We start from the raw sequence: 13129 nt of genomic DNA, 5'->3' as shown, positions 1-13129 counted from the left end.
TCCTTTGATGTATCCTCCCTTTAATGAGCTATACATGCAGCATTGTCTTCATACAATATTGTTGGAGTGTCTCTTATCAAAGAAAGGTCACATATTTCTTGAATGTGTTGAGTTATTAAACTTAACCAAACGCATTCTCAACTTGCTTCATGAATGGCTATTATTTCTGCACGATTTGAAGAAGTGGCAACCATAGTTTGATTTTTGAACGCCATGATAAAGTTGTACCGCCACATGTAAATAAGTAGCCCATCTGCAATCGACCTTTATGAGGATCAGAAAAATATCCTGCATCTGCATAACCAATCAATTCTGATGTAGATTTATTTGTGTAAAACAATCTCATATCTGTGGTCCCTCAGAGGTATCTGAATATATGCTTAATTCCATTCCAATGTCTTCGCGTTGGGAAAAACTAAATTTTGCTAACAAGTTTACTAAGAAAATTATATCTGGTCTAGAATTGTTGGCAAGATACATTAATGCACTAATTGCACTAAGGTATGGTATTTCAGCACCAATAAGCTCTTCATCATTTTCATGAGGTCGAAATGGATCTTTATTAATATCAAGAGATCTCAAAACCATTGGGGTACTCAGTGGGTGTGCTTTATCCATGTAAAATCTCCTTAAAATATTTTCTGTATATGTTGATTGATGGACAATATCTCATTTGCAAAATATTCAATTTGTAGACCAAGACAAAATTTTGTCTTTCCGAGATCTTTCATTTCGAATTCCTTTTTTAGACATTTTACTGCCTTTGAAAGTTCTTCAGGAGTTCCGATGATATTTAAATCATCAATATATACGACTATTATGATTTATGACAAATTCAGATCCAGATCTTTTCATAAAGACACAAGGGCAAATTGGATTATTTTTATATTCTTTTTTTAGCAAATATTCGCTAAGACGATTGTACCACATTCGTCCTGATTGTTTCAGCCCATATAAAGATTTTTGAAATTTTATTGAACAAGTTTCCCAAGAATTTTTAAATATTTCAGGCATTTTAAATCCTTCGGGATTTTCATAAAAATATCGTTATCCAGAGAACCATATAAATAGGTTGTAATGACATCTATCAGATGCATGAAAGTGATTGCATCCACCACAGAAAATTATGTTTCCCTATAATCAATGTCAGGTCTTTGCAAAAATCCTTGTGCCACAAGTCGTGCTTTATATCTTACAACTTCATTTTTCTCATTTCTTTATTGCACAAAGACTCATTTATACCCCACTGGTATTATACCTTCAGGTGTTCGGACTATCGGTCCGAAAACTTTGCATTTTTCAAGCGAAGCTAATTTAACTTGAATTGTATCTTTCCATTTTGGCCAATCATTCCTTTGTCTACATTCATCGTCAGATTTTGGTTCAAGATCCCCATTTTGTTGCATTATTTCAATAGCAATATTATAAGTAAAATTATTGTCGACAATTACATTATTTCGGTTCCATATTTTTTCTGATAAGACATAATTTATTGAAATTTCTTTATCATTTTCAGGTGCCTTAACCTCTTCCAAGGTCTTATCAATTGTTATGTCTCCTCACTCTTTTTGAGCAGGTTCTTTCATATCATGACCATCTTAATTGTTAGATTCTTTTCTTTTTCGAAGATTTTTATCTTTGGAACTGATCGGTTTACCATATTTTAAATGTGGTTTAGAATCATTTGTATTAAGTAATTGTCATACTTGACATCAACTCAAATTGGAGCATTAGCAGCTGGAATATGAGATTTAGTAACACTTGATAGTCAGTGAATACATCTGGCAGTTGATTTGCAATATTTTGCAAATGAATTATCTTTTGAACTTTCAGTTCACATTTATTTGTACGAGGATCTAAATGAGATAGTGATAATGCATTTCAATTTATTTTCTTTTTCAACTGCTTATTTCTCCCCCTAATGCTGGGTATATTGATTCATCAAAATGACAATCAACAAATTTTGCGGTAAATAAATCTCCAATCTTTTTTGGGGTCCCATTTTTATGCGTTGTGGTAGAGCAATTGGAACATATACTCCACATCCAAATATTCTAAGATGGGAAATGTTCGGCTCTTGACCAAAATCCAATTGTAATGGGGAGATTTTATGATAACTTGTGGGTCTGATCCGCACAAAACTTGTTGCATGTAAAATATCATGACCCCATAATGAAATGAGAAGTTTTGTTCTCATAAGCATTGGTCTAGTAATTAATTAAAGACGTTTAATCAATGATTTTGCTAGACCATTTTGAGTATGAACATGAGCAATTGGATGCTCAACTGTTATCCAGTGGACAAACAATAATCATTAAATGCATTATCAAGACGAATTATCTTTATTGCATAATCTAGAAATTGTGCTCTTAACTTGATTATTTGAGCAAGTAATCTCGCAAATGACATATTACGAGTTAATAATAAGCACACATGTGACCATCTTGTAGATGCATCTATTAAAACCATATAATATTTAAATGGTCCACATGATGGGTGAATGGACCCACATATATCACCCTGTATACGTTTCAGAAATGCTGGGAATTCATTTTCCACTTTGATTATTGATTCTTTAGTAATCAATTTGCCTTAAGAACATACATCACAAGAGAATTCTTTAAATTGAAGAATCTTCTGATTCTTCAAAGAGTGTCCATTGAACTCTCAATTATTTTGCGCATCATATCAGAACTGAGATGGCTCAACCGGTCATGTCAAATAATAAAATCATTTGAGTTAGTAAACCTTTGGTGTACTGTGTGTTTCAACCATGCTAATACTTGTGAAGTATAAGCCGGATGAAAGAGCGGATAATTTTTCAAGGATAAACTTTTTGCCCGACATCATTATAGTAATGTAAAGATATTCATTCTTTTCATCATTTGTAGTCTCAATATTATAACCATTTTGACGAATGTCTTTGAAACTTAATAAGTTTATTTGAGACTTACTACGATATAATGCTTCATTAATTGTTAAATTTGTTCCTCCAACAAGTACAACTTTAGCTTTTTCGGATCCTTCAATTAATCTTGTACTACCAGATATTGTATTAACATTAGCTTCTTTCATAATCAAATAAGAGAAATATTTCTTATCTCTTAAAATAATGTATGTTGTGGGACCATCAATAAGACATATATCATCATAATTATTTTTGGATCCAACTGATGACTGAAAATTTTTCATATTCTTCATAAACAAAAAGATACATTATAAGAACGTGAAAAACTAATAGCATAAGAAACTTTAAAAAACTGTATCGCCTTAAGAAACATTTTACGAAGGACAACATAATATCAAACATAATAAAAAATAATAACTATTTTTATCCCCAGTTAGATAATCAAATCCTCAGTCAACATTCATAAAATCTCCAGCTTCCAAATGAGTAATATTTGGTAGATTTTCGAAAGCATCATCTTTATAAACAAGATTTGCCTCAATATCTTCATATTTATTTGAGGAAGTTGTTTTATTATCATCATTCTGAAAATTCAAGTGTGCCTCTACATTATTATCTCTTTTTTTTAGAGAGGCTTGATAAAGTTTCACAAAATGATCGGGCGTACGACATTCATGTGTCCAATGACCCTTCATACCACACCGGTAACAAATATTGAATGTACCTCTGGAAGGATTATTTTGAGGAAATTTATTGTTCTCATGTTTATTTCCATTATGATGACGATAATTGTTTCGTCCTCTTCCACGACCACGATCACGGCCGCGGCCGCGATAATTATTTTATTTTGATTCAGACTGATTATTTGCTGCTACAACATTCGCTTTAGAAAATGGAGCAGACTCAGTGGGATGGGCTTCATAATTTTTTAACAGCAAAGTATTATTTTTCTCAGCCACAAGTAGGCATGTAATTAATTCAGAATACTTCTTAAATCCTTTTTCACGATATTGTTGTTGTAGCAACACATTTGAAGCGTGAAAAGTGGAAAGAGTTTTCTCAAGTAAGTCATCATCAGTGATAGTATCTCCACATAATTTTAACATGGAACTTACCTTGTGGATAGCAGAATTATACTATGTAACAGTTTTAAAATTTTGAAATCGAAGGTGTATCCAGTCATATCGGGCTTTTGGTAACACCGTAAGTTTTAGGTAGTAATATCGATCCTTCAAATTAGTCCATAATTCAAGGGGGTCTTTCACAGTTAAATATTCAATTTTTAATCCTTCATGAATATGATGATGGAGATTTAATCCTTCATGAATATGATGACGGAGAAAAATCAAGGTCTTTGCTTTATCTTGACTTGATGCTTTATTTTCTTGTTTAATAGTATCATCAAGACCTTTAGCGTCAAAGTGAATTTCAACATCAAGAATCCATAATAAATAATTTTTTCCGAAAATGTCAAGTGCCACAAACTGAAGTTTTTATAAATTTGACATGATGACAACTGAGATAGAAATTAATTTAGAAATAACAAAGATAACTAAAATAAAATTTCTTCAGTAGATATATCTGATATAAAAGTTAATTTGTCTAGAGAAAATTAGAGATTCATGCTGATAACGTGTTATAAAATAAACTAATTTAACAAATTAAGAAGAAAAGAGAGTAAGAGAAAGAAAGACGAGCAGAAGATGAAACGTATTTGTATATCTGTATATATTTTTCATTGCCAAAAACTAGCAATTTATAGCCAGAGTAAGAGGACAACGTATGGGAGACAAAGGGGAGTGAAAAGAAAAGTGAGAGCAAAAGCCAAATTCAATTTACATTTTGTGGGTCCCACTTTATAAAGTGGAACATCCACTTGCTATTTCCTAACAAATCTCAGTAAAGTGACTTGAAGTAGAAAGATTTTAGGATCAAATCAACACTTGTAATTGACATACTCATTAAACTAGTTAAATCAAGAGATGAGAGTTCGAGCAAAACACACGAACATGACACCAATAGCCCTCGACCCACATGGGTTGTGGTGTAGTGGTGAAACTGTTTCATCTTTAATTAAAAATTTCGGGTTTGGGCTCTGAATATGAAAGAAATTATGTTGAGAGCGTCACCCCCAAATGGGCATTGCGCGATCCAGATTTAATCAAGGCTCCACTTGCTCCGGACATTGGGTGGGAAATAATAAAAAATAGCCCTCCATATGATATTGCATTGCAACAATGACATTTTCATTCTTGTATCACAAATTGTGTTATTATTATCATCCGGCAACCACATGAATGAAAAGGTTGTATTCAAATCAATTAACAAGAAGAATATCTTATTAGTAAGTGTAAGTCAATCAAATTATAATTGTTTTACATTAATAAGAAATAGGTTTTAAAAATTATTATATAAAAAAAAGAGAAATATTTCCTAAATTATATGGGAAGTTAGTACTACGAAATCAAACATGAGGAGAGTTCTATGAAATTATCCCCCCCCCCCCCTCCCTCGGGTCCATCATAATGGAGTGATTCAAGAAGAACAATTAAGGGTATACTCTATTTTTTCTACAATATCTATTGACGAAGTGCTTCCTTCCAAATCAATTTTTATTACTACTGTTATTTTTTCTATATTAGATAAAATTGAATAGGGGGGGTGTGATGTTTACGTTCTTTTCTTTTTTACTCCTTTGAAATGTTACATCATTCTATTTATCCATTCTTTAAATATTTTTTGTTTTCACTTCCCATTCTCTTTGAAACCTAGAGAACATCATAAGCAAGAATAGCAAAAATAAACAGAGAATGTGTGATTGCAACTCTTTAAGAATGATGATGATAATTATTTGTTCGTGCTTTTTATCAAATAATCGAAGCTTCCAAGCATTTGTTAATATAACTCATTTGTTACTAAGAAGATGTTTAGTTTGAGAAATAGCAAATATACTATTGAATCGGAAAAACCATGATCTATGTGATTCTTTTACCTTGTTTATGTATTAGCCCTCGGGTTAAAAAAATTGTCTAGTTATTTTAGATGGCATTAGTTTCTTTTAACATAGATTAACCGAAGGATGATTCTTGTAATTTTTTAGATATGAAAAGAATGTTTTTTTGTTTATTATTATAGCTCAAGTCTCAAGAATATATCCTAAGTTTGGGCCATAGTTTAGAATAGTTTTAGTGCAAAACTCCTGGGCCTTTTGACCATAAAAACCAAAAACAATATTTACTTTATTGGTAATTTTCAGAGTTGAAGTTGAAGTTCTATTTGACCATATTTTTCAGCAAATAATATTTAGAATTTTAATGTATTTGTTAAATATGGTTTATACTTAACAATTTTTAAAAATTAGCAAAATCACCCAACTCAATTAAATTTCTTCAAACATACAATCAAATTTGTTTTAAAAGAGTAATATCTCAAAATAGATAGTTACATAATATCATAGATTAGATCTCATCTACGAGCTACTACATATTATTACAAGAAAAAAATACTTTATTTGAAATTATTGAAGTTGAAGATGAATTTGTGTTTGGTTATTGTTTTTATAAAATAATAATTGGTTGTTTGAATGTACTTTTCATTAAGAAAATTAAAAATAAAATGTGATTTAAACGTGAAACATAATTTAATGAGGTTATTTTTATATAAATAAAGATTTTAGGATAAATTTGAAAGAGAAATAAATAAATATTGGGTAAAAATAAACTTATATATATAGATAGAGAGAGAGAGACAGAGACAGAGAGAGAGAAAAGGTAATAGTGCCACATGTCAACACTACAAAAAACAGTACATATTAAGATTAATTAATAATTAGTTATTAGTTATATTTAATATTCACATTTTTTGTTTTTTAAAAACTGAATATTGATAATTGGTTTTATTGATTTCAAATATAATTTAAGAAAAGTGGGTTGTGCAACGAGAGAAACAGGAGGATTTGTTATTGTTGCTTTTGATGATAATATTATATTTAGATGATCATTATTTAATTATTATTAATATCGCCCGCGTATTGGTAGGTACGTATACTAGTTTTATTAATATCAATGGATGTTATGTACATAATAAGACTCTGTTGGACAAATAAATACTGCATCTCAGGCTACAACTATCATTTCTCTATAAGATTGTTATATTATAGGATGGAAGTTCAACTTATCTAAGTGTGATCAAAGTCGCGGCCTCTTAGATTCTCTGATGTACATTTATTAGAAGATTGTTCTTACTATACAAGATTTTGAATATTTTTTAAATTTCAAATATAACTTAAAATTATACTTGGAATTTTAATGATCAAACAATAATTTTCAAATAAAGAGAAAAAATTTATAGAAATAAAGTAAAATATTTTCATCGGTAGACATATTTAACACATCTTTTGAAAATTTTAAATAGAAGGAAACTTTACAGATGCGTGCACAAATAAGGCTTACTGCTTATGTAGTATGTTGACAACGTGTGTGAAACACTTTCTCTATACCATTGCAACAAAGAGCTAGGTGATGAGTGCAATATTACTCTCTCCCACTCATATGGACGTTTTCTTCTCTCTCGTTCGACTCTCTCCCTTTTTATGTTGTTTCCCTTTATGTATATATATATATTTCAGAATATATCTGAATTTTATAGTTTTTATATATTTGTGTATCCAATAACAATTTCATGTATCTTTTTATTCCAAAACAATTTTATTCACTTTATATGTTAGTTGTTGGTGTAATATATCTCAATTACTATAAATTACAGTTGAAAAATAAAATGACAGAAATGAATAAATAATTTATTCAGGCTGAGGCGCAGATATCTTGCTCTTTTTAAGGAGATTCAAGTCTACTGCGGCATAATTTAGACTGATCCACCAGTAATACTCTTGACTTGTCCCCTCCGGGATACAACAACTCAACAACGTGTATGACTCAAACAACTCTGGATTAGTTGAAGAGTCTAAAGCCCCACCACAAGAACACCTTCCTTCAACATATAATTATCCTCTTTTGTATAGTGAATATTGTTGAAGACTTTCTTTGTCTCAACTCTCTCTTTCACTACATTAACCTCAATATAAACTTCTCATCTTTTCTTACACTCTTTTCTCTTATTCATTTCTTATACACAAATCCGTCACTATTTATAGATGAGGAATTCTTCTTTGCAATGAATAGAAAGATTATGGGTAGTAAATTGGCTAAATTAATGGCCAAAGGTTGCATAAGTTATAAGAATAAATAGGTAGAATAATGGTGAAATGAAGAGTTGGTGGTTACAAAAGTTATTAACAACTAATGACCATATTCTGCCACAATTGATGAGAGTAAAGAAGCACAAATGTAATGTCCACCAATTGACATAACATGATTTATAATGTGACATATTATATATATTTATTAATATTAAAATGACACTAATATTATCAATTTCATCGGTGTATTTGATATCAAATATTTAGTGTATATGTACATAGATACATGCATGTATCAGAAAATGCACTAATACATCCATCAATGTATCTGTGCACAGAGAGCGAGAGGGGGGGAAAGCAGAAAGAGAGGGAGGGCGAGAGAGAAGAACTAGGGGAGAGAGCGAGAGAAAGGGAAGGAGAGATGAGTGATTATGTAATTAGAGAATTAATTCAACTAAGACAACATTACCGGCAAAACTTTTTTATCTTTCAATTTTGCTCTTTTCAGCTCTCTCACAGACACACACAGACACTCATCTACACAGATTAATTCTTATCTGAATCAAAAATTTTTTAGAGAAAACATTAGAATTCATTGGTTGGGAATTTAAATGTAAAACTGAACTCAATTTCATTTATCTCTTCATTATGTTGAGTCAAGATCTGGGTTATATTTTTTGTTTTTAAAAACTTGGTAAGAGTTTATATTTGGATCAATTAGGTGATGTCACATAATAAATAAGGTATTTTACTTAAATCCATTTGTGAAAAAGTCCAATTACAATTTATTCCAATTTTTTTGATAATTATCCGAATTCCCTTTTTTATAAGATTTCTAATACATACGAATGACGCTGATACATCGCGATTTGATACATAAGTCATTTTCATGATACATCGCTAGTTGATACAAACCAAACATTGTAATATCAATAAAACTTATGAATCAGCTTATAACACCTAATATATCATGAACACAACAAAAATAGCAGTAAAATTTATGTTTTGCTGATACATTTTGTGTTTGGTTTGTATCAACTAACGATGTATCATAAAAAAGACTTATGTATCAAATCACGATGTATCAGTATCATTCTTATGTATCAGAAGAGGAGTTTTTGAAATTTTACAAATAGTAGAAAATAATTGAAAATATAAAAATATAAGATGTGTAATTTGATAATTTTTTCTAATAAATATGTATAATTTTTTTATTTGATACGGCCCGTTAGTTTAAAGGTAGAAAAGAGCCAGATAACTAACGGTGAAGATATTTTGGCTTGATAAGTGGACAAAGTACATTCCTGCACCAATTTCAAAAGTCCAACTCATGTAGTTTTGGCCATTTTCTGAATTAAATATGTACTACCATTAATATGTTGGAACCAAATAAGTTAAAGGTGATGTTTTAGACTTTGGAAATCAAAATCAGATGTTCAAATCTTAAATTCGCCTTTATATCACTTCCGCGTCTGCTTAAAGCAGTTAACCCGACATTCAAGATCTTCATTCCTCTCTATTACACGTTTGTTTAGTTGCCTTAAGAAACTCCCAATCTCTTCCCCTACTTTTTTTTTTTTGAATTTATATTTTATACTCACCTTGTGTTAAATGGGAACACATGGAAATATTTATCTAAAAGAAAAGTACGTATTGTGCTTATTAGTGAAATCATTTTCTCCTCATGTTCAAACTTCATTATTGTCACTAAAAATTGTACGATTAAAGAAGCAGAGGGGGTAAATCAAATTACAACTTTGCAGAAACAAATCATAATGTGCACTTCCTTTAGATTTTTGAAAGCCCACAAAATAGATTAATGGAGTCAGAATTTGAAATTTATAGATTATGAGCTCCTCACTCAATTCATAGCTTGTTTAGTTGTTTTAGTTATATATTATATACTATATTTGTAACTACCACCAAAGAATGTGGTGCAGTGGATGAGGTTGTTCCTCCCTTAATCAGAGATCTTGGATTTGAGTGTATGGAAAAATCCCTAATAGAGAGCGCTTCCCCACGAATGGAGCTCTATGAGGTGAAAATTCAGAATAGTCGGACTCCAAGGCGGGTACTGAACACCGGATGGAAAACCCTCCAAAAGAGATTTGCAACTAAATATTTATATAAATTTAATAAATTGTCTATTACAAATCCATAATCTTAGTAAAAGATATTGAATTCAAGACTTCCATTCCTCTCTATTACAGTTTTATTAAGTTGCTCAAGAACCTCCAAATCTCTTTTTTTTTTTCTTTGCATACTCACCTTATGTCAAAAGGGGGGACACATGGAATACAAGAACTATAGATTTTCTTTTCTAATACTTTTCTAGTAGAAAAGTGCGTATGTGCTCATTAGTGAAATCATTTTCTCTTCATGTTCAAACCTTATTGCCACAAAAAATGTACTATTAAAGAAGCACTTGGGGTAAATCAAATTACAACTTTGCACAAAACAAATCATAATGTGCACTTCCTCTCCAATATGGTTTCCCTTGATTTTTGAAAGTCCACGCAATGGTCTGTTTAAAGGCTGAGTCATAATTTAAAATTTATGAATTCTAAATTCGTCATCCAATTTATAGCTATGTATAGCTAAATGTTTATACATATTTTAATAAATTTCCTATTATAACTATATAATTTAAGCAAAAGATACTGAATTCGTCCAAAATATACCTAATATTGTAGTTCAGTTCCTGGCCCCATCCACCATCCCAAGATCCACACAATTGGAACATAGCATTGATTGGACCTTGGTCAATACAAATTAAATCCCAAAATTGGAAAGGTCCTATGTATTTTATAATTTTGGGGGTAGTTCAATTTCAATCAATAATGATATAAATTATAGAAAAAATTGGTGGAAGTTGATGAATGCATGAAATCATAAAGATTCCTCATTAGACGGCCATGAAACGAACAATGTGGACCCTCTATTGTCACTTTGTTGATGGAATCAACCACGACATCACATATTGGTATCAATATTTATGCATAATATATTAGTATAGTGTGAAAATAATCATGGACCAATTGTCCTTTTTTGCTTATATTAAATAAAATATATATATATATTGTGCACTAGACTAGTGTGTTACTATTATTACTACTAAAACTATATTAGATACTTGTAAATATTATTAACTGGTCATTGGAATTATGATTACACTTGCATAAGGTTGGATGAATTTTTTGTTTTGCTGGCCAACTTGAGTTGATTGTGGTGCCAATTGGCAAAGAAAACTAACTTTCAAAACAACCGAAAGGAAAGAAAAATTACAAGTCATGAAGGTATTCATCACTATAATCATTTTCATGCAAAACTTTGATTTTGTACGATAACAACAATATAATAGTGATTCATCATTACTTAAATATAATGTATCGTGACACATATACAACACCATGCTAATTTTTGAGACACTACATATTCCCTTCCACATAGAGATACTAATTATAGAAAAATTGATTGAAATAATATTCTTAGTTGAAATTTAACCGATTATAGGTCAACTAGACGTATATACATATACATTCACTACAAAAAAAAAGAAGAGGAGGAATTAATTATTTAATTATAAACTTCATCGATAATTTATCATTAGAGGTATATGTGTAAATAGATATAATCTATGTAATAACAAAAACTATAAAACTCAAAAAAGAAGTGCCAATAGTTACTATGAATAAATAATTTGTAGCTAACAAAATTTATTGATAATCCGTTACCAATTCATCGTGAAATAGGATTACTAACAATTTTTTGTTATTTAATGATCAAAGTTGTTTGAGCCGAGTATGTAAAAGACTTATTGAATGGAGAAGAAAAACTTCAATTTATCCAATCCAAGTTCAGAATGGTCAAGAAAACTATAAGTCAGTAATTTTTTAATTTATTTATTTAGTGAATAGAAGCTAAAAGAGAGAATTTTGCTGAGGCTTTTTGGAATTACGCAGATCAGAAAATTTTGATTTTAACTAAAGCGGCATATTCCCTGAATTTTTCATCAGGTAGCAAACAACAAACAAACGATATAAATATTATTTGTGCACTCATATCATATCATATTATATTATATTATATTAATTATATATAATAGTAACTTGTCTTCCAATTAAGAAAAAGTAAGAAGCATAAAAGGCCCACCACCTTAGTTTTGTAAATATTATACTAGTAACTTACAAAATCACAATACGGTGACATATAGCCCCACCATTTATTTTACAATTCCATACGATCTCACCAAAGCATAGGACAACTCGTCACCCTAGAAAAATTAAATAGAACCAAAAATGAAAAGAAAGCTTTTGACTGTTTCCTCCCCCACCACCCACTCGAGATGGTTTCTTTTTCTTTTTTCTATTTTCGATCGGTAATAGAGTTAGAATTTTTTAAAAATATAAAAAATAATTATTTTATCACATGCGATATAATTTTTAAGTAAAGAGGTTTATAATTTTTCAGCAAAGAGATATTAAATGACACCCTTTTTAACGAAATGGATCTGCAACTGCAACTGTAGTTGAAGACGGTTCTTAATTCAAACTTTAAACGTGATAGATTTTAATAACTTGAGAGAATGAGTTTTGAAATATATATCTAATTTTATTTATAGGTATTTTTTCGTGCACATGTATATTTAAGATTCGACTCCAGATCATTGGATATTTAAGATTCGACTCCAAATCATCAGATTTGCACATGTATTTTTTTGCGTATATGTATATTTAAGATTCGACTCCAAAGCAACAAATAAAATCAAATTCAAAATTTTTAACTTTATGTATTTAATATTATGTAGCAATACAGAACAATAACTAGATTCAAAATAGCTTTTTTATATATAAAAATACATGATTTGAACTAAAACGATTGAGTTCTGTCATATTAAATAATCATAATAACTTTAATGATAGATCCGTCCCTCACCTTGACCCCATAGTTGGATCCGCCCCCATGGAGAGGGGAGAGGGGGTTAAGGGTGATGTAAACTTACTTATTATATATAAGATAGTTCG

The sequence above is a fragment of the Solanum dulcamara genome, chromosome 4, assembly GCF_947179165.1.
Source record: "Solanum dulcamara chromosome 4, daSolDulc1.2, whole genome shotgun sequence".
In the NCBI taxonomy this organism is placed as follows: domain Eukaryota; kingdom Viridiplantae; phylum Streptophyta; class Magnoliopsida; order Solanales; family Solanaceae; genus Solanum; species Solanum dulcamara.
This window is presented reverse-complemented; position numbering follows the sequence as displayed.